The 4542-nt window shown below is 40.3% G+C and overlaps 1 pseudogene; it reads right to left on the bottom strand.

The window, feature by feature from the left end:
• Positions 1-844: 844 nt before the first annotated feature.
• LOC107690345 (gastrula zinc finger protein XlCGF8.2DB-like) lies at positions 845-2533 on the bottom strand (annotated as a pseudogene).
• Positions 2534-4542: the final 2009 nt, after the last annotated feature.

Genomic DNA, 4542 nt, shown 5'->3' with positions numbered 1-4542 from the left:
TAAACGTGTAACTCATAACACCGGTAAAACAGAGGTAAAAGTTTAATCTAACTATGCATCGTCATATAACGAAACTCATCAGCATCCAGCACGTGTAGTAGCGGCCATTACACAAATTCATGTTTCGATTAAACATACTCTTACAACGTTTATACTTGGAGTACTAATCTCTTAATAAAGAAAAGTTAACAAACACATTTTGTGCAGAAAATCCATAAACAGCAAGCAAGTAACCATATTTGAACACTTTTTCGAGAAGCTGATAAAAACATACCTCTCATCGCAATGACATCCCGCAAAAGAGAGAGGGCTCCCAGAAATTACATCAGCTCTACCCTCACACTTACACATGACAACTTACGTGAACAGTGCTTCCTGAACATTTTATATAGATTAACAATTTCATACAAAGGGAAAAGCAAAACCAATAACAAAGAAATACAAATTATAAATGTATAAAGAAATATAAAAATAACAACAGTATTGTGCTTGTGATCACATGACCATTCATCATGGTTTTTCCTTATACAAATTTCAAAATAAAAGCCACTGGCATTAGTGCCATTAGTTAATAATAATAATTTCAATAAACTAGTGTAACAATATTACACTTGCCACACAAGTACAACGCAGAATTTTCAGAAAAGTTGCTTCTCAAAGATGGATCAATAACGACTCTTCGTGGTCCACCTTCATATCCACAACACAAGTATCGCACTTTATAAAGTGTGTTTGCAAAAACCTTTTTGAATATGCTTATGTGGCTAAAGTTGCCACTGTCTCTTACTGTATTCACAGAGACAAGAGCTTGTGATTTTTTTTTTAAAGATTTTTTTTTTGGCGTTTTTGCCTTTAATTTGATAGGACAGATCAAAGTTGACAGGAAGCGAAGTGGGAGAGAGAGAGCGGGACGGGATGGGGAAAGGTCAGTGAGCCGGGACTCGAACTCGCCTTGCCCGAAGCACAACGGCGCTGCATGTCGACGCACTGCCCACGAGGATACCGGCGCCGACGAGCTTGTGATTTTTAACCCCAAAATGCTCACGGCCTGTAAAATTCAGAAGCACAATTTTATTACTTCTTAAAACTAAAACTAACGACATAGCTCTGATCTTCATGAATACAGTCAGAGACAGTGGTAACTTAAGCCCCATTAACCATACAGCATGCTAACAAGCACATTCACAAAATATAACGTGCTGTACTTACATGTTCTGAATACGAAGTTGGACAAACAGTTGGTACTGATCCATCTTTGACAATTCTACTTGCTTTGCAGGTGGCAGGTGTAAGGGTTTCATTGTGGTGTGAATTCTCATGTGGACTCTTAAGGTTTCCATGTTGAGTAAAACTCTCTAAATGCTGTTGGCAGGTGTAAGGCTTCTATTCTGTGTGAATTCATGTGTGCCTGTTTAAGTTTCCTCTTTGAGTGAAACTTTGTCCACACTGTTTGCAGGTGTAAGGCTTCTCTCCGGTGTGAATTTTCATGTGGTGGCTAAGGCTTCCTTGATGACTGAAACTTTTTCCACACTGTCCGCAAGTGAAGGGACTCTCTCCATTGTGTACTCTCATGTGGACTTCAAGGTTTCCATGTTGAGAAAAACTTTTTCCACACTGCTGGCAGGTGTAAGGCTTTTCTCTGGTGTGAATTCTTATGTGCCTGTCAAAGCTTCCTTTATGAGTGAAACTTTTTCCACAGTGTTGGCAGGTGTAAGGCTTTTCTCCAGTGTGAATTCTTATGTGGCTGTCAAAGCTTCCTTTATGACTGAAACTTTTTCCACAGTGTTGGCAGGTGAAGGGACTTTCTCCATTGTGTATTCTCATGTGGACTTCAAGGTTTCCACGTTGAGCAAAACTCTCACCACACTGCTGGAAGGTCTAAGGCTTTTGTCCAGTGTGAATTCTCATGTGCCAGTTAAGGCTTCCTTTATGAGTGAAACTTTTTCCACACTGTTGGCAAGTGAAGGGACTCTCTCCAGTGTGAATTCTCATGTGGACTTCAAGGTTCCAATGTTGAGCAAAACTTTTTCCACACTGTTGGCAGGTGTAAGGCTTCTCTCCAGTGTGAATTCTCATGTGGACGTTAAAGCTTCCTTTATGACTGAAACTTTTTCCACACTGTTGGCAAGTGAAGGGACTCTCTCCAGTGTGAATTCTCATGTGGACTTCAAGGTTCCAATGTTGAGCATAACGTTTTCCACACTGTTGGCAGGTGTAAGGCTTTTCTCCAGTGTGAATTTTTATATGCCTGTCAAGACTTACTTTATAAGTGAAACTTTTTCCACAGTGTTGGCAACAGAAAGGGGTCTCCCCAATGTGGACTTTAAGGTTTCCTTGTTGATTATAACTCTTTTCAGACCGAAGGCAAGTGAAATCACTTCTAGTTTTTTCAGTCTTTTGAGCTTTTTTTCGTGTGGAAATCTTTTCAGTCTGTGAACACCCAAAATATTTTTTTCCAGCTGTGAAATCATGCAGATTCTCGTATTGATCTTTCTCTTCAATGTCATTGAGTACTTCTTTCTCTTTTTTCAATGCTAGGTCTAAGGTGAAAAAACAAACAAAAGTTATCCCCAGTTTAATGGCACAATACAACAGACATCAAAACATTTAGGTAATGCATCAAAATCAACAACATGTACAGTATGCTTGATCCTGTACCAGAGGTGTCCAAACCTGCTCTGAAGGGCCACTGTCCTACTTGTCCCAATACACCTGCCGGAAATTCTCAACTCAGGCCCTTGAATCCCCTTTCCTTCAGAGTTTAGCTCCAACCCTAATCAAACACACCTGAACATGCTAACAAAGGTCTTCTGTATTATTTGAAAGCTGAAGGCAGAAAGCTCTATTTGAAAGCTCAAGTTTGCAGAAAAGGGGGCCTTGAGGGCTAGAGTTGAAACACGCTGTTCTTCACAATATTGCTAACTTTCTTTAGGTCATGTCCCAAGAACCTTTAAGCTGGCAGTTAAACCCTTTATTAAAAAAAGAACACCCAGGAGATATAGTTAATTATAGACTTCTCAATTATGAATGCTAATAATTAATCACTGATCCATTAATGGACAAAAAATTGTAATAATCCAAGGAAACTGAAACTGTGGAAATTGTCAAAAAAGTTAATGATAGGTCTGATATCCTGTTTGCTGATCGCCTGGCCTCTACCTGTTCTACAGCTGATTTTGCTGGTTGTATTTTGGACTATTTGGCGTGACCTGCAATTGCATCTCTCTTGTAGTGAAATATGTGACAAACAGAAGGCGAGTATTTAAGCAAACATCTTGCGTAGCGTTAGTTCTGGCAGGTCACGTTAGTCAAGCTTGCATCAGCTGACTCTCAGCTGATCCCCATCTACCTATAGGATACGACACCTACCTAAGCATCCATATATAAGGTCCTTCAGTATTATCGGCAGTTTTCGCATTGCTCAATGGCTAATTAAATGGCGAATTCGGCAGGCAAAACACCATCATCACTTGGAATCGGGAATTTAGTAAGTGGAATTCATTTTTTATTGAAATGGACTCCACAAGTTGTGACCGACTCAAGGACAAGTTCAGATGATAACTTCATCCCCAGTTGATATCAAGAGATCAAGCATCCACGTCACAGCTACTATGTTTCACTCTCTCGAACAAGCTAAGTTCCTTTTAATGCTCTCAGGTTATTGGCAACATCCATGTTGCTATGGTTATCCGCGTTGCTTAGGCTCATTTAGGCCCAATCCCATTTCTACCCCTTAGCCCTTCCCCTTTCCCCTCCCCCGCCGTTTTGCGCACTCACATGAAGGGTAGGGGTGTCTCGGTTCTCTTTTGGTTGGAGGGGTAGGGGTAAGGGGAAAGGCCAGATAGCCCTCCAAACAAAGATTTTTCGGGACCACACTTCAAACGAAGGGGTATGAATTATCTCAGCGTAAACTGGCTACAGCGGCAACATGGCTGCCCGAGCGAACAAAAAGACACATAAATGTAAGCATTATTGACATTAATAAAGATTTTAATGAAAAGTAATCATTTGTTTTAGGTTATATTCAATCATATGTTCAAATTACGGTCATGTTATTCAAAGAAATGTTTGCAAAAAAATCGCTAAGGTTTGCTAATGTTAAACCATTAATGTTACTGACTGCACGACAGTGCCACAACATATTTTTATGTCTGATCAGGGCGATAACCACCATAGACATTGAGAGGGTCTAGTCCCCCCAATAATTAGCGTCATATCATTATAGACTGCACGATAGTGCCACAACATATTTTCATGTCTGATCAGGGCAATAACCACCGTAGACATTGAGGGGGGCTAGTCCCCCCCAATAATTAGAAATCGCTAAACCCTTTTCTCAAATATTGCCAATTCGAGAGAGAGCGAGAGAGAGAGAGAGAGCGAGAGAGAGAAAGGAAAGTTGCGTGTATGTGCGTCTGTGCGTCTCTCTACAATCAGTGAGTTTACTTCAAAAACAGCGATTTTATCCTCTTGTTGCTGGAAAATATAATGTAGCGATTCAGTATTTAAACTGTTATTAATAAAAGTCGTGGGGCAGCGTTA

This window comes from Sinocyclocheilus anshuiensis, unplaced genomic scaffold (assembly GCF_001515605.1).
Source record: "Sinocyclocheilus anshuiensis isolate Anshui unplaced genomic scaffold, SAMN03320099.WGS_v1.1 scaffold2642, whole genome shotgun sequence".
Lineage (NCBI taxonomy): Eukaryota > Metazoa > Chordata > Actinopteri > Cypriniformes > Cyprinidae > Sinocyclocheilus > Sinocyclocheilus anshuiensis.
Note: the sequence above shows the minus strand (reverse complement) of the source record. Positions and strands in the feature narration are given on the sequence as shown.